This window comes from Cyanistes caeruleus, chromosome 1 (assembly GCF_971803275.1).
Source record: "Cyanistes caeruleus chromosome 1, bCyaCae1.hap1.1, whole genome shotgun sequence".
NCBI classification, from domain to species: domain Eukaryota; kingdom Metazoa; phylum Chordata; class Aves; order Passeriformes; family Paridae; genus Cyanistes; species Cyanistes caeruleus.
In genome coordinates, this window is record NC_141701.1 from 4346508 (window position 1) to 4372782 (window position 26275).

General features: G+C 40.7%; 1 long non-coding RNA gene across 1 annotated transcript; it reads right to left on the minus strand.

Annotated features, from left to right (window-relative positions):
• Positions 1-12894: 12894 nt before the first annotated feature.
• Positions 12895-18095, minus strand: LOC147655269 (uncharacterized). The gene is made up of 2 exons (XR_015278542.1): positions 17202-18095; positions 12895-15537 (listed from the first exon to the last, which is right to left on the minus strand). It is a non-coding gene; the product is annotated as an uncharacterized LOC147655269 (long non-coding RNA).
• Positions 18096-26275: the final 8180 nt, after the last annotated feature.

Sequence of the window (26275 nt, forward strand, 5' to 3'; positions counted from 1 at the left end):
TAATTCATGCTCAGTATGTATTTTCAGGTATGTAATTAAAGCAGCCCATCCCTTTTACTGCTACTGAAAGGCTTGGTGTACAATCTGTTCATTATTGGTAGGAATTGTTATTTATACTTTTCTTACTATTTTTCTTCATGCACAAAACTCTAAATTTTTTCCACTAAGCACTGGGCCTGTGCTATCCTGATCTCACAACCATGTTCTGAGCTCAGTGACCATTAAGAGTCTGTTGGGAAATCTTGAAGCAAGGACCGATGTTGGTTATTTTGGAATTCCTTTCAGTTCTAAGATGTTCTAATATTCAAAGGGCACAAAATTCACCCACTTTCCTGGCAAGACTTGGATGTACTTTCCCAAGATATATCCTTGGATTTCAGAGAATTTGCATGTATTTAGTGTCCATTTTTCTACAGCAAGCAGGAAGGAAATTATAGTAGAAACACTGGAATTCCACAAAAGAGCTTAAACTCTCCCCAGAATCCAAAAGGAAGATTTGTCCCAGACCTTTGTTCACTGCAGAGCTTCGATACCTTTGAGTAATGAGGGTATTATGTCACTGCACAGGTAATTATAATGAGCACATTGGCAACTGTTTATTTCTTTTTTATCTTGTATTATGTTTGAACTCCATTAGGATGCAACTGACTGTCCTGAAGATAACAAATAATGTCATTAGAGTGGCACTGAGATTCAACCCCTTTTCCCCAGAGAGAAGTCAAGCTATTGTCACAGCAGAGGTGGTTTCTTCTGCATTCCCAGGTGATTAATATTCATTGGAAAAGGCACTGCAGATGATCCCTTAGGAGGCAAGGTGATACAGGCTGTGAGAAATGAAATAAATAAAAAATGTGTCCCAAATGGAGCACTGTGTATACTGTCATTATTTTTATGGTCTTGGCACTTGGGTATCTGCCACAGCCACAGTGTAGCTTGAAAGGCTGAAAACCTGAATGCACAGGACAATATTTCTTATTCCACTGATATCAGTTTTCTGGTGTGACTGCAAGATTGGCTTTTTTCCAATTTTATTTAGATCATTTAGAAAGCAAAGTAAAGCAGAACAAGTAATGCTATTCTTAATTAGGATATGAGTGTCTGAGTGGGGAGGACTAATGAGATTATTCTGCTTACTCCTGACATCAGAGTATAATTGTATAGACATTTTTTTGGATCACTTCAGTCCATCTACCCAACATGCCTAATTTAAGTCAAAATGCAGATTTTTGTTGAACTCTGTCCAGTTCTCAGTGCAGCAGTTGGAAATAATACTGGGGCTGTCAAAGCATGGATGTGCACTTTGTTCTGCCACCTCTGATGGGACAGGCTTGGAATAGAGAGATCCCAAAGTGAGCAAGACATCTGCAGATGGCAAGGTTTTAAAGAAACTGAGTGAAATACACCCAAACTCCTCCATCAGAACTTCAGAACGAGATAAAAAGAAATAAACAGTTGCCAGTGTGCTCCTTATAAATACCTACACAGTGACAGTCATGCTAAAGATTTTAGCTTTTTAAACATTTTTCAAATGTTTGTAGTTTTATAGACTGTTAATACATGATTATATAGCTCCAGGTATGTTTCCTACCCTTTCTTTTAGATATCAGAATACTAAGCTAACCATTCTAATATATATTTGGAATTCTGTCTAGTCTTATTCTTATATCTTTTTCATTTTGTTTTCTACTAGAACTTAGAAGATATAAGAAAGCCCTTCCAATGGAGCAGAACCTGTGGGGAAATTATCTAACCAACTGCTCTTCTAATTAGACAGTATTTGTTAGAAATGCCAATTTGTTAACTTATTTGAACACTGTAGCAAGTTTTGGATTCTTGATTTTAGGCAACAGGAGAAGGCACTTTGTCACCTGGTGAGTGGTTAATGACTTTGTAACCTTTCATTCACCATAGAAAAGTCAGGTGAAAAACGGGACACCCCTTCCTATACTGTAATAGCTCCAGTAGGATTGATTCTTGGAAATTCTCAGAACCTCTGATGGAGGAGTGATTTCTAAATTGAAGACTTGAAAGACTCAAGTAGGAGACTGGACAGTCAAAATCAGAACCCAAGTGGTTTAGCTAAACCACAGTAACTTTGGCCTGAGACAGTGCCAGGCCTGTGGAATTACTGCTTTTCTATTCTTACAAAGAACCTGGCGTAGCCAGTTGAAATAGCAAATGTAGTTGATCCAGCACATTTTAAAGAACGCATTTTGATGAGAATAAATCTGGTCAGAAAAAGAATTTGCTTGCTGTGTTTAGGCAGATCCATGGATGTAAAGTATCCATGGACATGGTCTTACTCCTCAGCAGTCAATAGAAAACTTTATGTGGCCAGAAAGACACAGGAATGAGCATTTCCTTAATACTGAGCAATTCGGAGATTGCCCTATCAACATCAATTACAGATATGTCTTTATATGCAGAAAATTTTTCATCTTTCACAAATGAAAAGATATTCTTATTACTAAAGACATATCCTGTTGTAAGACAGTTCCACATTTAGAGCTCCTTACAGATTAAATTATTATTGCTGTTGACAATTGGAAATGACTGTCTAAACTCCAGAAGAAATTATTTTATTATTTATGAACCTGTTAAAATACATCCCACCCACAGAACAGGGCAGGGTGTTGATTTTTCAGAAAAGAAAGGGTCATGACCAGATGATTGAGGAAAAATATTTTAATTTACAAGTTCTACCCACTTCTTTTCAATCCCAGTCCTCATGTCTTAATTTAATAGGTAACACATCATTGGTGAAGTCACCCAGAGCACACACAGTACATCCGAATCTTGTTATTTGTTGCTAAACAGAAAAAGTTCTTTGCCCACACCTGTTAAAAATGAGATAAATGTGTGAAGTGTAACAGAACTGATACTCATTAACAGCTTTGACTACCTACTTTACAACCTAAATAATGGAGAGAAAGGGAATAGCAGATGCCCCTTATCCATTCTTTAAATAGATGGTGAAGGAAATACAGACATATTATATAGTTTTAATTGGATTTCCTCAGACTGTGTTCCAGTCAATAATTTTGGTGGGAGGAGAGGAAATCATCTCCTTAATGCTTTCATCAGCATTAATCACAGCTCATTTGTTTCTGCAGAGGCCAAAGACAAAAGAACTGGAAAGAAATTAGAGGCACCAGCAGCTTATGAGTTCAAGGATTAAATACTTGAGGTTCTCTTTGTTCTGCTGAACCTTTCTCCAAGTATTCTAGGAGCAGCAGAAAATGAGAAAGCAGAAAAATTACATAACTACCATAGTGTGGGAATATTCAAAGGCATCTCACCAGCACCAAGCAACACTATTTCCTAAACTGAAAACATCTGAATTCCTGAAATTCTCAAAGGTCTCTTAGGTTGCAAGCACCTGGCATGTTTTCCCTCTAATTCACAGTACTCTGACTCATTGCTTCTGGAGAAACCACATGCTCTAGGCTTTTAGGTTTGACCCAATAATCCTTTTCTGATTCAACAGATATGGACAATGAGTGCAGGATGCTAAGGTTCAGCACCTGCTCTCTTTTTCTGTCCCCAGGCTGTCAGTTTTTGAGGCCATAGCGTTGCATCCCTTGCACTGCTGTATTTTCATGCTGACAGGTTTGCATAACCAGAGGAATTGTTTGAATACAGAGCTGGTTGTCAGAAGCAGCATGTTCCCTAAAGAGGGAGAAAAATGAAATGTCATTTAGACACTGAGAGAAAGCTGCAGCAAAATGAGATAGTTCTGTTGTTTACTAACATTCATCAAAGGGATCACAGTGCTTAATTGCTGATTTGAGAACTCCTCTATTATATCATCTGCTATTCAGTGTTGGAAAGTACATAATAATTTAGAAAGGTCTGTTCACTTTGAAGCAGAAAACATGCACAGACTTGCATTATATTTAATCAGCATCTTCATTCTGCCATTTATGGCTGGACAGACCTACTCCTTCCAGAGCAGGTCTGAAAGAATATCCCTGTTCATCTGAAAGTGCTTGCCTACACTCAGAATTTGTTATCAGGTAAAACAGCTAAATATCTAAATCACCTTCTGGAGGAACCTCCTTCCCTCTGCTGATTTTCCAAGGACCATAGGGCAAATACACATCTCCTGCAGACATCTCAATTAAGTGATTGATTTCTCCTTCTCCACATGTCCAGAATAAAATTTCTCTTGGAACATGAAGCTTTGGTTACCTGGGAAACACCTATAGCTTTGTCATATTTACAGTAACAAATGTGTCTCCAGGTTCTTCATAGCATTAGCTAATTAACTAATTTCTATCAATGCACTCTAATAAGTAAATACTGTAGAAAGGGAGCAGCTTGATAGTAAAATAAGAAAAGCACCTGGGAAAAAAAGGATATAGAAGAAAGGGTTCTGATAGCAGGTGAGCTCCTTCCTGAAGCATGAAAAAGGTCATTTTTAGTTTATTAGGCCATCTCTCCTTTGGGCCTTAGAGTAGAATGTTCCTTCTTCTCCACCTTGTCTTATGTGGACTTTGAAAAGGCAATTTAGTGCTCTAAAGTCTATTCTGCTTCATATAATCTCAGTATGGTGAAGGAATTGTAGTATTCTGTTATTTATTCATCACTTCAGGTAACTCAGGTGGTGGTTTGGTGTTTCCTTCCTGCTGTCCTATTTTTAAGATCAATACCCCAACAGTCCTTAGCAAACTGATATAGTTGCTTTGAAGTTCTTGGTTTCTTAAATCATTTCTGTGTGTGTGTTTTGTTCCATTTTTTGCAATCTGTAGGGTGGAGCCTTTCACTTTTTGCCTGCTTATTTTATGTCCTCTTGTCCTCTTTTGTATCTGTTTCTCAGAGGACAGACCAAGTGGCCTCTACTTTTTCAAGTCTTGCCAATTTTTGTCTGTGAACCTGTGATATTTGGGGGAAAGGGGGTTGGGGGGAGGGGTCACTTGCCAAAACAGCTCACATAGAAGTAGCATTTATTTTAAAATAAATAGTGTCTTCCCCTTTAAATGTCACATTAAATTACATAAGTCAGAAGGTAGGTTTAGAGTACAATACATCTGCTTTTCTAACTTGGTGGAAAACAAATGGTGTGGCAAAAGAAACTGCCCTTGTGAACTATGGAGGTGTTCCTGGGATTTATGAATCTTTGTCCAGCATTAAAAGGACTTTACCTGGCCTTAAATGCATATATCTGCCTATCCAGAGCCAAAAGAGAGAGCACAAATAAATAGCAGTACATGAATCTTTAATGTGTATTGGCTTTGTCTCCCTAATGTATTTATGGCTGCTTCACTTGCAGCATTTTTCATAGAGTTTTGTAGGTAATTATGTTTAGTGGGCATTCCATCTTTCAGTCTGTGCTGTCCTCCTCCCTTGTTTTGCCCCATCAGTCCTGTAGAAACAAAGCCTGAGGCTGCTTAAGCCACATTTGACAGAGATGTAAATGTTTCACAGTTACAATTTTGTGGAATTTTACAGCTGGCCAAAAGGATGTGTTAATTAGTATCACACTCACTTTTGGGACCTGATTCATCTGGTCTATTCAGATATTTAAAATCCATCAGATACATCTGGCCCTAGAGCACTTATTTCTTGCCAGCTGGTATAAAATGAGTCTGGTCAATTACATCACACTTAAAAATCTTCACAGAAGATAACTAAAGTACCTGAATCACACCCTTTGAGCTCTTTCCAGGATAAAATCCGAAAAGAAAAGGTAGCATAGGAAACCTGGATTGCATAAAGCTTATACCTGGTTTCTCCTGTATTCCCTGGCCTGTTGGGCTTTGATGTTTCCTGTTCCAGAGGCCACAGGTGCTTCATGGTGAGACAAATCATCCCAAAAAATTCTCTGTCTGCAATGACTGCATCTTCATCAGCTGTGGTGGGAACTGATAGCCACATTTATCCTAGACTGAATCATGGCCCTGGGACACCAGCCAGTTGCCTAAAAAGAGGCTTTTTTGTGATAGTTCAGACATCCTAAGGCATCTGAGATACCTCCAGTCTGTTGTGCCAGTCTGATGTGATAAAGAAGATGCAACAAACTGAGTCTTGTTCCAACAGCAGTGTGAGGGAATACTAGGAAATATTAGAAGACAATGTTTAGACAAATGACTGTGAAGAGCAGAAGGAAATCACTCAAGACCTTATGCCTTCACATGCTTTCCTCTGCCATTTAGATTCTCTTTCTTCCCTTAGACTTGTCAGCTAACCCCAAAGTCTGGTGGTGAGGACCTGGCAGAGGTTGTGGATCCCCCATCCCTGGAAGTGTTCAAGGCCAGGCTGCATAAGGCTTGAAACAACCTGACCTAGTGAAAGATATCCCTGCCCACAGCAGGGGTTTGGAATTAAATGATCTTTAAGGTCCCTCCCAGCCTGAGGAAGGATCAGTCTACAAATCAGTCTATGATTCTGTAATTCTATGTTCTCTCTTCTGTTGCCTTATTCTTCTGCTCAGCTTCAGGAGTAGATCTCCTGAGGAGAATAAGAGTGTTCTTAGTCTTCCTTCACTCCACCTTTTGCAAAATCTATCCATGTGTTTATGAAGAGGACTCAAAAAAGTGTTTACTCATACTATCAGCCTATTTCAAAATTAAGTATTCAAATGATTCATTCTCCAAAACTCTTTTAATCCAGTTTTATATGTCCAGTCAGAAAATTTTAAAACTCCATTTGGCTCTGTTGCTCTGTCACGCAGAGGTGGTGAATGTCCAGGAGCAGACGCATCTGAAATCTGTTGGCATGAAATATCCACAGAATTTTTCTGGATACAGATTTTTTAAAAAAATCAAAGTGCCTTTCTGAGCAGAAATAAAAGGCGAGATTAATTAAATACATGGAACAAAACAAACTGTCTATTCTGTGTCAGATGACAGGAACAAGGAACATCTTTTGACGTTGGCAGAAGCACCTTTCTACATGGCAGAGTAGTTCTACTCTGCCAACCCACTGAAATCTTGTGGAAAGGACATTTCCCCCGAGAGTCAGAGCTGCACATGTCAAATCTCATTTCTTCTACAGAACAAAGCTTTTCACAACACCAACTTGGCAGCATAACCACCAAAGTTAACAGGATAGGTGTCAGGAAGATTTCACTGAGACCAGCTGGGAAAAATCTGTGAAGTGGGAGCAAGAGACTGGGGTTGGTTTATCACATTATCACCAGGGAGCTCAACTGCCTGAGACATCAGCTGATGCAGTTCACTGATGCCCAGTGCAATGAGATATCAGGAGCTGGACTCCAATGATCCTCACAGGTCCATTTCAGCTCAGGATATTCTGATCTGAAGTTCAGTGAGGAATTGTGCTCATGGGCTGGGTCCTCTGAATTGTGTTTTCAGGCAGAATGAAGGTGACACTTGACAAAGTACAAAAGCTTTTAAGAATTGACAAAATTACATCTTTGCTGCCTTCTGAGGAATTCAGCCCTCCCTCATCAGGCTACATGGAAGTTCAAAGGTCTTGTTCAGCCACTAAAGGCTAGGACAGCTCCCCAGTATCAGATTTCTTTTTTTTTTTTAACTTCCAGATGTATTGTTTCCCACCTAACCATAGTGGCAACAGTGGACCCCACAGTTTCTAAGACTCAGGCTGGAACACCCAGGTTTACCTTTCCTAAAGTTGAATGTGAACCTGATGCCAAGACTCCATCTGGTACCTGTTGAACAGTGCAATATTCCATGGTTCAGCCTGTCCCTGTATCTTGCAGTTGGCTTTTCACTGGCTCCTGGTGCCAGTGCAAGGTCTGCATTCTGATTTTCAAATGATTTGATGATGCATATCCTGGAGATGTATCAGAAATCAGATTCTGCACAGAATTCACAGCAGCTGTGACCCTCTGGGGCAAAATGAATCACTGAGCATAGGGCTGGGCATAAAGCTTTCTTTGTTAACAGAATCAGCTTTGGGGAAATCTTTTAGGAGATATTAAGTCATTTGGCACTCCTCAAGAGTGCATTTGGCACTCTCTACAAACTCTAAAATTTTGTCTTCAAAAATGATTTCCCTTCAAAAACACAGTGCAGGTTTTGAGGGTTTTATTTCTTTCCTAGTATTTCCTGACCAAGTGGGAACATGAGCTTTGCCAAACAGGGCCATGAGCCCAGAAGTTATGAAGGGAGTCCCCCAGACAGTTTTGTACCTCAGAATTCTTAAGCAGAAGGAAAATTAGCACCTCAGTCTGTTCTGCTTCCTACTCAGGAGCACTGTTCAATCTCCAAGTCATCCTCTCTTTCATGTTCTTCTTTACACAGCCACCACTTTCTGTTTAAAGAAGGTGGCAGTGGGTACTTGAGAAAGGAGACAATTTTACTCATGAGGAAGAAGTTAATCTCAGAAGCAGCTCAGCCTACAGCCAGCGTGGCACCTCATGGCACCTGCTGGTTTTGCCAACAAAGTCTTGAGAAAATGGCCATTACAAATGGTGTTTGAGCATCTCCTGTGGTGACACTCAACTGGGACATCTGCAGCAGCAGTTTCTAGAATCACAGAATCATTAAGGTTGGAAAGGAACTCTGAGATCCTCAAATCCAACCTTCACCGTATTTCTTGCCAAGTGCCTCCTTATGATAAGGCCAAGCATTTTTTGTGGCAAAACACAAAAACTCCATCTGCTCCATGCACGGAGCCTGAGGACAAAACTGCACAATTTGCTTAAGCATGAAATAAACTGATCCTGCAGGAAAAAAACTGCAGAGTTATACTGTGGTAAGTTTCAAGGAAATATGCACTAGAACAAACTGGGGGTTTTGCCACTTATACTAAACAATCATCAAATTTAACTGTGAAACCAAAAATAAATACTCCTCCCGATCCAATGCCCAGTTTCTAGGACACAAGTGCCAAAAATTATCCATGTGAGTTTCTACAATCTCATTAGGACGTCCAATTTATATTCACCATCTTCAACTAGGTGGTTGCAAACACTAGTTGTTCAAAACATTTTGGGGAGGAAACACAGACATGATGGATATTCTCCACCCAGTTCTCCAAGGCTGATGGAAAGGCAGCTTGGACAGGTAAAGGCCCCATCCATCAGTGAGCAGCTCTGTATTTGACTCTGGCTTATGGTGACCACTCAAGTTGCCTGGTGATCTCTTTGCTGCTCTTCCCACTCCAAATCTTTCCCTACTTTCTACAATGTCTTCTGGACTTGGAGGGCTCTTCATGTACATCCTGCTTAATACAGCATTCTACAAGAAACATGACTACTTTACACATTCATCCCTGTCCATTCATTGGGCCTTACCAGATGTAATTCACTTCTTTTATTCTAGATGTATTAAGGTATAAATTCCACAAAATCCCCCAGAGTGGGCTAAATGTCATCTCTAGCTGGACTACTCAGGCATCCCTCTGATGCAAATTAAAATAAGGAATAGCAATTTCTAAAAAGAGACCCTGATGTATTGGTGTGGGAAGAGGATTTCCAAGCCCCAGAGATTTAGGTGGTTAAAGCCTTTTGTTTTTGTGGCTCAAAGTGTTTCATGATCCAAGCCCCTGCTTTCTCCCCTACAAAATCTTCTCTGTATGTATATTCCTCAAACACAGGCCCAGTGGCAAAAAAAAAAAATCAAAACTAGAGATACTTTCCTTTTCAGCCAGCTCAGGGTATTTCCAGGGAGGGAGGGAGAGATGCAGCCATCAGTCAGATCAGGTGTCTGTCTGTACATCAGGGTGACAGCCACTTTGTTATATTGATAGATTCTAACGGGGACTGGGAGTAGACTTACTCACTGATACAATCCATTACACTTTAACATACGATGCTCTCTCGCTGCTGTCTAGAAACATTGACTAAGTAGAAGTCCAGCATACTGATTTATTGGAGCTGGCAACTCGAGTCCAATGAAGAATCCAATGCAGGGAACTTTTTGCCAATACACAGTAACTTTGTTTACTCAATAGAGGATGTATCCATCTTTCAGCTGGCATTGATTGCCCTTCCATTCTGTTTTCAACATGCCCACAGTGTATAGGGAAAAAAAAGAAAAGAATCCCATCGCAGAAAGTGATTTGTTTTGGTAGAGGAAAAATGTTAAACCTCTCCAAAGATAAACCAAACAGGGAAAGAAAGAAATAACTGTCCTTTCTGTAGCTTAAGGATTTTAATTTGAAGCTCAGATCACACAGCTGAGTGTTTCCTGGCTTACAATAGAAATATTTATTCAGACAGAAGCAAAATGCCATCATTTTTCTGCCCATGTTCTGGCACACAAGTTACCAAAATGATCATGAAAGAGGGTGGAAGAAATCCATGGAAGACTTCAACTTTCAGGCACACACATAAGTGCCTTCAAGCCAGCTGTGGTAGGGTGAAGGGCTCAAGAACATCTCATCTGGCTTTGGACAGAGGGTTTGCTCTCACATGACAGGGAGGTCACAGGGGACTGCCAAACACCTTTTCCTATCTATTGATCATAAAACCACAGAATAACAGAATGATCAGGGTTGGAAGGGATGTTAAAGACCATCCAGCTCTAACCCTGCTGCCATGGGCAGGGACACCTTTCCATGGTCCCTTCCCAGCCACCCCAGGTTGCTCCAAGCCCCATCCAACCTGGTCTTGAAGGCTTCCAGGGATGGCACATCCACAGCATCTCTGGGCAACGGTGCAGGGCCTCACCTGCCCATGGAAGATGGATAGAAAAAGATGATTTTTGGGATCCCTTCCAATCCAAACCATTCCCTGATCCTGTGACTATGCACATGATTTTTGTTGCTTGTCCAAGAATGGGCCAGAATGTTCTGTCCTTTTTGAGAAAGAACTTAAAAAATATCTCTTGACTTTAATTTTTCAGTACAGCTTTGACATTTGCAGCAGGGCTTATCTGTTGTTTGGTATCCAGTCAGATAACTCAAGCAGGACAAGCTGTCCTGTAGGGAGTTATTTTGATGTCAGTGGGTTAACACTGGTCTGGCATCTCCCAGCTGAAGATAAACATCTTAGTGTTGAAGTGAGATTTGACAAGATAAACTGGATTTCTGACAGAGATTTGATTTACAACTATAAAAGCCACACCAAACTTTCACAAAGTGGAAATCTTCAGCAAATTTCCCTGGAAAAGTTTGGAGTTTCTCCTGTGAGCGAGGATGATGCTTCATGGTTCCTCCCAGGGGCTGACTTAAGGAATCTGTACAATATCATAATTTTGTTGTTTCATTCAACTCCTAATCAATACCATTTCTTTTGCTAGATTTGCTATAGATAACTTGATATAGAGCACTGTTTTATGTTATGCTGTAATCTATTAGTAATTCCTTTACTTTTAGACTGTGAACTAAGTAACTCTGATTAAAGTCTTTCATCTGTTACCTCTTATCTATTCAATAAATAATTCATTTTTATAAATAGGTCTGATTTGCTGTCCTTAGCACTTGTGAGCCAAAATGATTTTGTAAATTCAAGCTGTTCCCAAAAATCTGAGGCAAGAAAGGATTTATCTTTATTTAAATCCCTTTCAGTGAAAGTTTCAATACAAAAAACAAATTCTTCCTGACCCTCAGAGTCAGCAGCAGGGCTTCTTTAGTGAACTTTGTTCTGAAGCTTCTCTCCTTGACAACATTTACTTATAATTGCTCACCCTGGGCTGGGCTGATGTAAATGTAAATAAAGCAAATCACAAAGCATTTCTTGGTGCTTATCTGCAGCCTCTGCAGCTTGAAAAGTCTCCATCTTGTTTGTTTTATAGTTCACAAAACATCAGAAGGACAACTTTGTGTGTCTGATTCCTCAGGGAATTTGTCCAGGAGCAGATAGATAGGAGACAACAGGGGGGATTTTCTGCCTCACCCTCATGTTCTTCCAATGCTCCTCAGGGTTTATGAGCATTCCAGCTTTTACAATAACCAAGGGAAGTGCAGAGGTTGTAATTATAGGCCTAATGCAGAGGCTGTAATTGAAGTGACACAGAATTCCGAGATGTAGAAATTTATAGCAGCGACACAACATTCATATTGTGAGGCAGTTTCATGCTAAGCAGGTTGAGCACCTCCCCAGGTCTGGAACATGAAGAGAACAACTCCAGAATCTCTGTCAGAAACTAAATCTACAAGATGCTATTCTGCTGTCTTTGTTCACATGGAACAGCAAAGTTCTGTGTAGGACTTCAGCCTTGGTGGCAGAAAGAAGGTGAAGGGATTAAATCTTATATGTTGACAACTGCCAAACAGGGCAGTTTTCAGTGCAAAATTTGTCGACAAAAAAACTTCAGAATCCAATAGAGTTCATGTGGTTTCTGGTAAACCACATTAAAACAGTGTCATAATTCTGGATAAAGGATTCTCCAGCTCCACATTTCACTCTACATATATTTTGCAAATTTTTTCTCTCTGCAAGTGAAAAAACCCTCTCCAGGAACAAAGCAAAAGGAATCTCTTGGCATTCAAAAAACCTTTAGAAACAGTTAATATGTGCTGCAAATTGCACTTTGCACACACCACCCCTCCCACGCAGACAGCAATGAGCACTTAATGCCCCAGGAGTGCAAGGAGGCAATTCCTCGTAAATGTTAAGTGCTGCCTGTTGCTGCCTTTGAAATGTCATTTCCTACAGTTGTGATTGAACGAGCAAATTCTGCTGCATCCTTCCCCTACCAGCTCTCCTACATCCTGACACTTCTCCCTGGATCCATATCCGTGTGGAAACGTGCTGCATTGCTGACAGGTGTGGGAGGGGGCTGAGGGGACCCCATTAATGCAGCAAGGAGAGGAGAGAGTCCACATGCCTGGAAAATGCAGGGCAATTTCATCTGATTTTTCTCTGTAGGAGTCAGACTCCCTAAGGTTATTTACTGAAACACATTTGATGAACTAGAAGCCCATTTCCCCCCACTGCATGTACAGGCAGTGTTAGCAAGCAGCTCAGGGTTAGACATGTGCACAGTAAAAATATAAAAAACTTCCTTTAAAAAGTAAAGCTGTATTTAAAAAATTAAATCCTTTATTTTTTTTTATGGCTATTCATCATTAATAACATATTGACAATGACAAACATATTTCTTTTAATAAAAGAAAGTTAGGCTAAAAAATATTTCTGCTGTAGGCAGAAATTTTGAAGAATGCAATGTAAAGACATTGAGGAGGTTGATCTTCCTAACAAAGCATGGAACAGCTCAGGGTCATCAAACACCAGAAGGGGCACAGCCCTGCTTGGGCTTCAGCAGGAACCCTTTGCCTGTCTGCACACACAGCCCAGTGCTCTGAGCACTGTTAAAAATGCTGGCTTTATGTAAATGTAACATAGTCCAGCTTAGCTTCTTCAGTATGTTCCAAATAATGAAAGTGCATCCTTAATAAATGTAGTAGAATTTTTCTTTACCCTGAGAAGTCCAGATGAAAGACTCTACATAAGCAGTAAAGCTAATGTGGAATATTATAGTATAAAATTTCTTTGTGGCTTTGTGGATTTTTAAAAAACAAAAGGGAAGATTCTGATCAAGTATGGATCACTTCTGGATAACTTGAGACTTAAGAAATTTGTAGTAAATGATGTTTTAGGGGTTTTTTTTTCACATACTGTCTCTGAGCACTTTCAAACAGCTGCTTCCTTCAACTCAAGAGATTTCTGAAGATTAGTAAAGGATGAGATTTACAAATTTAGAAATTGTTAGGGGAACTTCCATTTTTTAGAAAAACCATAGGATCATGGAATGGTTTGGGTTGGAAAGGATCATCTAACTCCAGCCCCTGCCATGGGGCACCTTCCACAAGACCAGGTTGCTCCAAGCCCTGTCCAGCCTGGCCTTGGACACTTGGGACATCCAGATCTTCTCTGGGCAGCCTGCTCCAATGTCTCAACAATCCTACAGTAAAGATTTCTGTTCCAATATCAAACCTAAATTTGCCATTCTGGGCAGATCAACGGCCCAGGAAGTCTGGTATTTGTCTCACAAATCACATACAGCAGAGAAAGGAGTTTCTTGTCATTAATTAGAGTGCCTTGCCAGTATTTTTGATTGCATTTAAAAATCCACAGGTCTGTATTTGCTGCATTGCTTGTCTAAAAGACTGTTGGTCTTTTATACGAGAAAGTAACTATAAAGTTAAAATTTAAGGAATGGAACAGCACATTAAAATAGATTTAAAGGAGTTTAATTTGCCAGTTCTTCAAACATTTTTAATTGGTGTGGTTCCACTGCAGTCCACTGAACGATGGTGATTTTTAGCAGCTGATTGTCTAAGAAATGCCTGAAAGAGAAAAGGCAGGCCATGGGAGGCAACCTTTATGCAAATCCACAGAAACAGTGGAACTAGAGGGACTATTTGGGATGGGTGAGGAGAGCTACAGAAGGGTGTGAGCCCTGATCCATAGAGCAAGAGAGGCTGGAATGTGAATTGGATTCAGCTGTCAGTCTACAATTCAGTCCCACTCTCTATGAAATTTAATTTCCAGCCAATGTTCATGGGATTCCAGAGCATGGTGCCTGACAGGAAAGTTAACTGGAACCACTGTGACAATATTCCAGTGGTTTGTAACCCCCACAAGCAGCCTGAACAGTGCAACAAGCCTGGAGGAAGATACAATGAGTTTGCTCTTTGACCAGTGTTGCTTCTTAAAATCTGGCCTGAAACTTCTCTGAAAAGTGACCCTGGCCTTCCCAGTTCCTCAAAAACTCTTCTAGGACCATCCTCCATATCCCAAATACTGGTTTAAATAATAGAGCAGACTTCAAAATAACAGCAGCTCTCCGATGGTGCTCATGCACAGTGAAAGCAATAAACAATCTTAAACACCAAATCAAACTGTATCAAGAAACCCTGAACTCCTGTTGTGAAATGAACTCTTTTTTTACTTTAATTGCAGATCTCAGCAGGCACTGTGATATAAAACCCTGTGAGATACTTGATAATAAACTCAAACAGTCCCATTTTCATTTCTTTACCCATTAAATAGATGATCACAATTGGGAAGAAGGAGAACAATTCTCAGCATAGAAATTATGGATTTGCCCCATCCTGGGCATATTCCCTCTGGGAGAGGGGTTGTTATCAGATTGGGTGATTGCTATTTTGACCAGTGGTTGTGGTTCTCAGAAAGATAATTCCAGTCAGGAGTGGTGTGAATTTTCATTTTAATGCCTCCTGGGTTCCTGCAAAGTTCTGGTCAGAGAGCATGCAGTTGTGTTTAGTAAAAACCTCATTAAAGATTAATCCAGCAAAGACTGGCCATAAACATTTACCACTCTAATTCCATAAAAGTTAATGGTGTCAGTAAACAGGAGGCTGGAACAAGCCAGGCTCCACAAGTCATGGTGGGGAGGGAACAAATCCCAGGCTGGAGCAGCAGCCTGCAAAAACACTTGGCAGGACTGACTTTGCATGTGGCATTTGGAAAGTGGGAATTGCTCCCAGTGGGAAAGGCTGAAGTGGATTCTGTCTCTTGATTTGCTTAGGAAAATGATTGTTTATCCCATCTGTTGTTAGGGAATGGTTCCCCACAGAGAGAGGATCCAGTGCAGGCACGGAGCTGGCCCCAGGGAGGAAAATGAGACACAGGCAAGTCAGCAGAGCAGCTTTGCAATGGATTTGTGGTGGTTGATGCCTTTCTCCAGGCAGCCATACCTGAGGAGGGAAAATTAATTCATCAGCTGCATTCAAGGGGCAGTTTGGGAAAGGCACTTAACAAACAAATTGGGAAATTGCCCAAATAATGATATTTGATGGCAGGGAATTTCTTACTGAACAGAATCCCTTGTTGAATTTCAGTCAAAATTGTTGCAGCCCCACTCATAAATAACATTTTTCTTTCCTTTCTGTTGCCATTGCTGATGATAATTCATTGCATGTTATTTATTATATGCTAACATTACATACACAATGGGACAAAAAGTCATATTTTCCCTTAGAAAAGCAGCCTGAAGTACAGGCAATGTCATTATACATATTTATACCTACAAGCTGAATGCCAGTGCTGTTATTATGCTTTATTAATCCAGGAAGAACTTTATAATCTCTTAATGTAACAGTTATATTCTATTCAACTGTCCTATAAAAATATATCAAAGCTGGGAATGGCAAATAATTATCTAATCCATTAAGACTCAGAATATAATGAGCAGTGACTGTTGTTTTATTTGGGGATGTCTCAAAGCAATTCCCAACACTTCCTCCTTCTACCCCACTGCATCAAGGATAGAGTTAATAAAGGAAAAATACCTCCAATTAGCTTACACTTTAAAAGGCAACACAGAAAGCCTAAAATACATTGTGAAAGTTCAAAAGAACAGTAATTATTTTAGAGTGATACAAAAAAAAAAAAATCTACTGCTGCATATCAGAAAAAGCAAAGCAGCATGAATTATGTACTTATGTAAATAAAGCTAATAGGTGATAACATTAATTAATGGCATAAAACTTCTGCTCATCATTCTGCAGATGGCAGGTATTCATTTGTGAGGATTAATTTATATTTTAATTAGAAATTTACATATTTAGCAGCCTTGCCATCAACAATTAGCAACTCCAGTGCATTTAAGGATTTTCAATTTAAACTAAACATAGTGAATTTCAAAGGGTCATTTTGGAGCAATTTGTCTCATTTCACAGCCATGGGAAGCTACACATTCCCTTCATATCCACCCATTACCTTCAGATAAAAACTCCTAAGAAGTAGTTTGTAGTACCTGAAACATGATTTGGTCTTTTCTAATTTATTTCTCGTGAAACATTTACGGTAAATATTTATTGTTAGGGAAGGTCTCTGTGGAGGCTGAGCAAGATAAAATTATTTGTGATAAGTTTGGAGTGACAATAAATCAGCTTTATGGGTGCTGGGTGAGTGGGGAAGGAACAGGAGTGGTTGGCCCCATGTATAATTAAGCTTTAGGTAAGATTAGTGAGTCGGAGGTTAAATAAATTTCAAATAATTCCATAATGTGCTGGCAGTATATACAGCATGAGTTTTGAGCTATGTACAAAGAGTGAGAAGAAGAATCTGGGTTGGGTGCCTTGCATAATTCAGCCTAGATAAACAGATTGAAAAATTTGGGCTCTGCTCTCCCTACCATCAAAGTGAAGGCAGGAGAACCCCACCACAGACACAGCATGAGATGTCTCTTAACCCACCACAAGTTTTCACAAGTTCACATCCATCAGAACATGGCCCAAAAAATTCACTTCAGACTTGCTTCATAGCAAGGAGTGGAATGATTTTTCATTTCTGGGGAATCAGGTTAAATTCAATACAGAACAGGTACATTCCCAACTGACCTGTGCTCATTCCTCACCCTGCAACAGAAGCTTGGGCTGGAGGATAATTCCTGGAAAGTCCAAAGCAGAACTCCAGCACCTGAAACCTCACCCAGAGCAGAACTCCAGCACCTGAAACCTCACCCAGAGCAGAACTCCAGCACCTGAAACCTCACCCAGAGCTTGTGGGGTGAGGAAATGCAGCCCTTATCTGCAGCCTTCTGTTTCCATCGTGCAAATAACATTGCAGGCAAGATAAAGGAGGAGGAGGAGGCTGACTGATGGAGCTGCCCAAACAATATTTAATGGTAGGGAATTTCTTCCTGAACAGCATCTCTCTTTGAATTTCAATTGAAATTGTTGCATTCCATCCATAAAAAGCATTTGTCTTTCCTCTCTTTTGCCACTGCTGTTTGCAATTTACTGCATACTGTATTTTATATGGTAATATTATGTATACAATGGACCAAAAATTCATATTTTCCCTTAGAAAACCAGCCTGAAGTGCAGATTCAGGAGTAGCAGGATGCTATATTACATCCTGTGATGAGTGGACAATAAGTTTGACTAGGGCTAATGTTTCTGATGAGGTCTTTTTTAATCAAGGCAATATTTCCATCAGAACATGGTAATTTCTTTGTGTTCCACTCTCAGAGAGCTGCCATGGGAACAGTCATGTGCCAGGATCAGGGGATGGTGGTGGTTCAGTCCCACCAGCTTCTGTGTGGGTACAAGGGCACAATCTTCACCCTATCCATTCAGTGTCTCATATGATCCACAGCAAGATGAGCCTTGAAACTCTCTTTGATTCAGCTTCTCTAAATGTTTAATAAAACTGAATTCTCATTAAGGTTACTGAAGTATATTTATTTCAAAAACAGTATTTTAAATTCCCTACAGGACTTCCCTGAGGCATGAGGAATGTGATGGGTGGGAGGCCATACCCTGCCATCAGTTATAATGCTGGGTGCTAATTGTTTCCCCATCCCCAGTTGTGCTCATTTGCTCAGCCCAGCTGTGCCATGCAAAGCAGGGCTTCACTAATTATGGTGTGCAAAGCTCACTGATGCAGCTTAGAGAAATCAAGGATAGGGGACAGCTCCAGAAATCTTCTGCTCCACAGCTGCTGGCACCTTCCCCTCTGACAATATCTCGTTTCCTACATAAACAGAATCTTTACTCCTTAGAATGGGCTCTGAGAAGAACCTGTAAGAGCTATTGCTGGAAACATCCCTCCTTTGAAAAAGTGAGGTTTTTCCAGCAATTACATGGCCAGCACTTTGCTGGCTCACTGTCTTGCCATGAAGGATGGAGCAGTTTTCACCCAATATTACCTTTCTCAATATTTCACAAACTCCTCTGAATCCTTGTGATCCCCCCTAGGCCCTTCTCTGCTAATTTAAGGAACACTGGCCATCCTCCTGCACTTCAGCTCATCCAAGAGACCAATATTTCACTGACCAGCCAGAAGGAATTAAAATATAAGCAGTTAACTCTTGGCAGCTGGTGCACAGCCCTAATCCTCTCTCAAGGCACTACTGACACCTGAACCATTTCTCCAGTTATTTGATAACCTGTGGCTAAAAATGGGCAGTGATGGATAGAGCAAATATTGCTCCCACAGGTACTCATTTTCTTTGCTATTCTCCCCAATAGATTTTTTTTCCTGAAGACTAAATGAAATCTTTTTGTCCTAGTCAGAGTGTAGAGACCTGTATTCTTTTCTATAATTGAGCCAACCCCTTTATTCCAGTCCATCCTCTTCAGTCATAGTTTTCTTTACCAATGTTCATTTGGATGTTTGGCCAAACATTTGTGGTTTTCCCTCTTTTTCTGTGCTATAACAAGAGCTTGAAGACCCAGCCAAGGTTAGTAATGGATTATGCTGGATGCTCAGTGTTTGCAATTTCATATGTACAAGCAAAGTATTGAGGGAAAGGCCCCTGTGCCCAAAACTTGGATTTATTCAGGAGGGATAAAAGGCCAGTGGATGCTCAGGAGGAGAAAAACATCACCCAAAATCTGTGTCAGTCATGGACAATGAGCTCAGGTTTTGGGTAGCATCAAAGTCATGCACAGCAATGTGTCTATTCAAGGTTATTAATGGATTTCAGTGTCTGGCAGCCAGTGGCAAAGAACCACAGCAGAAAAGGGGAAGAAGGGAGAACCCTGCAATGCAGATGAGTTTATCTTTTATCAGATGGGTTATTTTCAAAAGGGCCACAGAACAAAAAATGCCATTAATATCCTATGGCTCCCTACACGTGCTTCACAAAAGTTTCTTGCCAGGACTCACCTGAAACTGGCAATTTTTGATCATGATTCTGTTGTATTTTTGCTTTGGAAGGTGCCAGATGTAGGTCCATACAAATTACACCTTTTTTTTTTTCCCTACAGTTATGATAAAATCATTTTTCTGCCCTGAAAGCTACCACTACCAGCTGAGATACACTTTTCATTCAAGCAAAATTAAAATCTCCCAGAACCTGCCCCTGTGTCAGATTCAGAATATGGCAATTTCCAGAAAAAAAATAAAGATAAAAAATTCCCAGATAGAAAAAACTGCTATTAAAGAAAAAAAATAAAATAAAAAAAAAAAAAAGGTGGGGGGAGACAGAGAGACACCTGCAGGGGTTTGGGTTTCAATATTTGCCTCTTGCTGGGTGAAATTCTGTGATTCCAAGCATAGGATTGCAAGGAAGGTAAGAAGAAGGATGCTGTCAGCCCTGGGAAGCATCTGCAGGAAAATTGTGTGTTCTGGGGTGCTTCTGATTCTTAGGGGCTTTCACAGGGGCTTGTAGTGAAAGGACAAGAAGGAATGGCCTTAAGCTGGAGTAGGACAGATTTAGATTGCATTAGGAAGAAATTCTTTATTGTGAGTGTAGTGAGGCCCTGGCACAGGTTGCCCAGAGAAGCTGTGGCTTTCCCATCCTTGGAAGTGTTCAAGGCCAAGTTGGACAGGGCTTGGAGGAACCTGGGATTGTGGAACCCAGGAACCCATGGAACCCCCATGGCAGGGGGCTGGAATTGGATGAGCTTTAAGGTCCCATTGAACCCAAACCATTCTATGATTCTGTTATTATAGGAGACACTTCCTGATGGTTCTCACTCCCTTAGATTTACTGAGAGTCAGCCTGGGAAAAGTTATTTTTCAGTCATCAAATCCTTTAGGGTGACAATTACCCTACACACTCAGAAGGACCTGGGTCACTGCTGTCCAAGAGTGGAAGATCACGTCTGGAGTGGCTCCTGCCTCCCCTAAGGTATTGGAAGAATTCTGATTCATTCTGGTGGCAGAACCATCAGCATAATGTCCACAAAAAGTCATAGAATCATCATAGAATGTTGTGGGTTGGAAGGCACATTAAAGGTCACCTACATCCAATCCCCTGCCATGGCACTAAACTGAGCCAAGCCACAGACAACTACAGATATCCCTGGTGAATTCTTAGCAGCAGAAACCCTTACAAGAAAGATTTGCACTGAGTCCAACAGCAGTCAAGCCTGAATTCTCCCACCTTAGATGAGATGTCTAAAAAACCCAGCATAAGGAAGTGTAAGAAATCTGGGCTCTGTGCTCAGAATTATATTGTGGACATAAACTAGACTAGATACATTTTTTTTCCAGGAGTGGTAGAAAAATATAAAATAAATTTCCTTTTTCTATATGACTAGAATGGGCCAAATACTAAAATCATAGGTGTGAAAGTAGGAGTTGTACCTGGCAATCCTTGTGGGTCCCTTCCAGCTCAGGATATTCTGTTTCTATGAAAGGCTGCTGTTAACTGACAGGGAAATGTGTGTTTGCTAGAAGAAGGAACCTTCAAAGAATTAACAGTAAGACAGAAGCCCACACGGCAAACAAGACAGAAAGTAAACTTTGAAGTTCTGTTCTAACTGAAAACATTTAACAAAATTAGAGTACAAAATGTCAGTTCTTCATTCATTCCTTCTAATCTCTTTTCTCTAATAAAAGAACAAAAATAATTTCTTTATAAAATGTCCTTTTCTTCTTTTCAGCTGTTCTACAAAATCAGGTTCTTTATCAGAAATGCTGTTTCTGCTTTTCTTAATTCAACCAGAACAGTATACATTGGGTACCATTTTCTTTTACTAATTTTTTTTTGTGTGTGTGTATTATGTGATTGAAAATATTTTGTTTTTCAGTTTAGGAAAAATACTTTTTGTACTTTTGTAGGATCTTGAACAGAAAAGAAATTAAACTATCCTACATATTAGTTGTTCTTGTTAGTATTTCATTCAGAACTATAATCATCTGTGAAGCATCCCTGGTTGTAAATATACATAAATGACCAATCAAACAAAACAATGACACTGGAGGTTTTCCAATGGCCTGAATTGCAGCCTGTTTGCTTCCAAAATGCTTGAGCAATCTTCTACTGCTGGGAGAAATTAACAGAGCAAATTACTCAGATGCAGAGCATAATCCTCTCTGCACTGGTCTCATTCAAATTGATTTCAATGGTCCTGATTTGAAGCTGCTGTGAAATCAGCCACAGAGTCAAAGCAGGTTGTAGGTCTTGATATACAGGAGGTATTTTCCAGGACAGCAATGGTCACTGTGACAATCTCACCCTGGCAGAATCACAGAATCATTAAGGTTGGTAAAATCTCCAAGATTATCAAGTCCAACCTTTGTTTGAGCACCATTTTGTCAACACCTGCAGTGATGGTGACTCCACCACCTCCCTGGGAAGCCCCTTCCAATGCTTGACCACTCTTTCAATGAAAAAATTCTTCCTGATGTCCAACCCAAACATTCCCTGGTGCAATTTGAGACCATGTCCTCTTGTTGTCTGGGGAAGAGACCAATCCCCACCTGGCTACAACCTCGTATCAGGGAGTTGTAGAGAGCACAAAGGCTTCCCCTGAGCCTCCTTTTCTCCAGGCTGAGTCCCTCCAGATCCCTCAACCACCAAAAGCGCAGTTTTCAGAAAGATCTCTGCTCTGGGCTTCATCTCAGCTCAATGAAAGTGTCTGCCAAAAGTCAGTCACAGTGCACCAACAGGCTCTGCAGCCCATGCTCCTCCACCCTATTGTCAATGATTTACATGGAGCAGTTTAGGAAGCAGGATATAGGAGTGGAAGCTAGGAGAGGTATCAAGGAAAAAGTCTTGATTCCACTGAAGTCTGGAATTATTTTTTTATTTTTAATTGGGACCATAATTTCACTTCTAGGCACTCAGTTCATCTACTGACTCATCGGGTGACCTTGGACTAAGGCCTGAGCTCTCAGAATCTCAGATCACATATCTGTAAAAGACAATAATCTTTTCGATTAAATACTTATATGGCATTTATGTAAGATTTAGATTAACTTCACAAAGCATCATTCTACATCTTCTCTCATGCTCTCTTTCCTGGCATATGTTTGCATCCAGCTTGCCCCAAAACTGTTGCCTCTTCCCTGAATTTTACATGCAGCTGTGTGGTGACTCACAGCCATCACCTAACACAAAATCCTTCATGTTTACTTCAGATATTGTCTGTGCTGTCCCTTCACTTACTGCACATCCTATAATCTGTAGCATTATCCAATTCACAACATGTTTATCCACAATGTGCTGCTAGGAGGTTTTTTCACAGATTGCAATTGGACAATAAAGAAAATCAACCAGACAGGAAGTCAGCTTGCCAGACATCTGCAGGACAGCCTTGAATTTTTATAGTCCTGGGCTGAAATTGTTTGGGTTTTCTCTATACAAAGAACATCACAGTGAAAGGTGAGATATTCTCTATATGGACAATCAGGGCTTTGAATTGAAATAGCTTTAGCTCCACTCTGGCGAGATCCCATCTCCAGAGCTGCCTCCAGCTCTGGAATCTCCAGCACAGGAAGGACATGGAACTGTTGGGAATGAGTCCAGAGGAGGCCACCAAGATGATCAGAGGAATGGAGCACATCTCCTACAAGGAAAGGATAAGAGAATTAAGATTGTTCAGCCTAGATAAGAGAAGGCTTTGGTGTGACCAAATTTTGGCCTTCCAACACCAGAAGGAGACTACAAGAAAGACAGAGAGGGACTTTTTACAGGAGCATGTAGTGAGAGAACTAGGGGTAATGGCTTCAAACTTACAGAAAGTAGACTTAGACTAAATATTACAAAGAAGCTCACTACTCAAAGGATGGTGAGGCCCTGGAAGAAGTTTCCCAGAGAAGCTGTGGCTGCACCATCCCTGGAAGTGTTCAAGGCCAGGCTGGATGGGGCCCTGAGCAGCCTGGGATCCTGTGGAAGATGTTCCTGCCTGTGGCAGAAGGGTTGGAATTTGATGGCCTTGAAGGTCCCTTTCAACCCAATTATTTGATTCTGTGATGACCATACCCAGCTGCCCGGTCCAGGTGATCATTGGCCATCCTAACTGCATTAGAAACTCTTCAAGAGATGACTCCATAGCCCAGGCCAAAACAAGTACCAGTATCTGAGAGCATTTACTTATTCTGGTTCATTCACGGTGTAGAAGTTTATATATTGCTGTATGTCTTACAATGTATTGACCAATTTGCCACATACCATGTTCACACTCCACAAATACAAAAGGCTATTAGGCCTGGCATAACCAAAATCAATATTCCTCCAAACATATTTATAGTTTGTGTTATTTGAAAACATGATCAGTCTTCAGATTATAAGCCATTACTAAAACTGAACTTGGATGAGGATGTCCAAGCATCCTATTCCTTGTTTTTCTCTCTTTGGCCTATTAACACTGTTAGTATCTAGCTTGCATACAGCTACTTGCCTTCTGCAGACACCAGGATGGGATAGATGAAACAGGAGATGATCTTAAAGGTGCTTTCTAACCCAAGCAATTATGTGATTCTATTAAATTAGAGGTTCTGTGTGTGAGCTGAAGTCTTTTTGCAGTCAATGCAGAGGGACAGCACTCTCCAGACTGCCCATCATCTCACCCTGAGGGAGATATCTGACCTGCTCCAGATGAATTTCCACCCAGACACACTCTTTTATCTTCACCAAGTCAAAAGCAGTGAGCTCACTGAAGAGCTGTACGTTGAAAAAATCTGAAAAAAGGCAGGGGACACCTCTAAACCTACCCCAAAACTAACCCCAAGCCCTGAGGGCACGCAAGGCTGTACAGCAGGAGGATAAAAACTGAGCAGCTCTGGTAGCACTCTTTTCCTTGGGGTCAACACCCTGCACTGTGGGCTGCCAAAAAACCAGCACATTCCCATCCCAAAACCACGTTTTCCAGTGGTTTTCCAGCACAGAGGATTGACACTGGCATGGTGGATAGAGACTGATGAAAGTGTGAATGCATTTTTTATGAAGTTTGCTCCAGGCATCTACAGAGCCTTTTTTTTCTGTTCATGTCAGACCTGCAGGGTCTCTGTGCCAGCCCAGTGGGCAGCTATGACACCACACTGCTTCCTGTCTCATTTTTTCGGTTATTCTGGGGTTTTGCCCAAACATGTTTTTCAGAGCAGGTCTCCTTTCACACAACAAAACTAGGCCTCAGCCACAGGGTCTTTCACATCAGTGGTGCATCTTCATCGTGTGAATATTTACTTTCATCCTACCCTTTGTCCTACTCAATGACAAGTTTTCAAAGTACATCCAAGGGCTGAATTTCAGTGTTTCAGTTCTGCAACTATGTCTATTGCAGATGCTGCTTATTAAGTATTTACCAAGTCATTACCCCTTAGGATGTATCTTCTTGCTTACACTGGAACAACTAGGGAGTAGAAGGAATCTCTCAGAATTTGGTTAATTAATCCAACTGCAAACAGTAATTAGATTTTATCGTAATCAACTAATTAATCCTTCCAACTCAGTAGTCGATGTAATGAGCAAAGGAAACACAAGCAGCTTTTGCAAAACATGAACCTCAGCTTAGAAAAGAAAGGAGCAAAGGCCATCTAAACCAATTAAAGGAGAGTATATATATCAAGTTACTCAGAGGGGAGGTGGTTCTGGGATACATGACACAGCTAAGCTGGCATTTTTCCTTTTCAGAATTGCTTTGGATCTGATTCCTAAACTACCTCAAATGTCTTCCAGACTTTCCCAGTTATGTACTGAGCCTGTCTCATCCCTTCTTAATCAATTCCTCCTGAAAATTATCTTGGAAATTTTATTTTATATCTTTTAATTCTCAAAATTCTTATATTAAACCAGCTCTGAAGAGGAGGATGTTATATTCTGAACATACCAGTGTTGCTTCTTGTGTGAGGGTTTTACTGGGATGCCAGCAGGAGCACAGTAGTGCAATTCCTAGCACTTTGTCATGCAGACAACACTGCCTTGTTGGTCAGCTCCAGTGCTGGTGGCTGGACAAAAATCCATCAGCATCGTTCTTCACAAGGGTTCACTGAGACCAGGCTGGGCAGTGCCATGTAAAGACTTGTTTGGGAACTTGTTTCAGGCCTCTTTTAGGGCCAATTCTGGCATTTTGCAGTGTGAGCACATCTGAAAAAAATGAACATGTTTAACCATGTCAGCATGGGAGGTCACTTGCACTAAGCAAAAGAATCACAGCAGCTGTGGATGTAATTAATGTGTGTATATAGGTTCATACACCCAGAACCACAGTTCACAGTGGTCATAGCACCCATACAAATGTACTTATGTTGGCACTGGGCAGGTAAAGCAAGGACACCCTCTCTGCAGATGTAATATTTGGGAACTATCATTGGATTTTTAAGTGTACAAGAGAGGAAAATTACTGAATTACTGTAAACAGACTCTCATAAAATCCTTCCAAACAAAGGGATGAAGTATGGACTACGTAAGTGGACACTGAGGTAGACTGAAAAGCAAGTGAAAATGTAGGGCACAAAGGTTGTGATCAGTGTCATGGAATCCAGCTGGAAGCCAGTCCAGACCATCTGCCAAGGATCAATACTGGGGACAACACACTTTAACAGCCCTGTTAATGGCATGGATGGTGGGGCAGGATGGACCCACAGCAGGTTTGTAGATGATACAGAACTGGGAGAATGGTTGTTACCCCAGATGGTTGTGCTACCACTGAGGGGGACCTTGACAACCTGAGGGAATGGATCAACAGAAACCTAAGGAATATTTTGCACATGGGGAAGATTATCCCCAGTACAGGCTGGGTGCCATCCTCT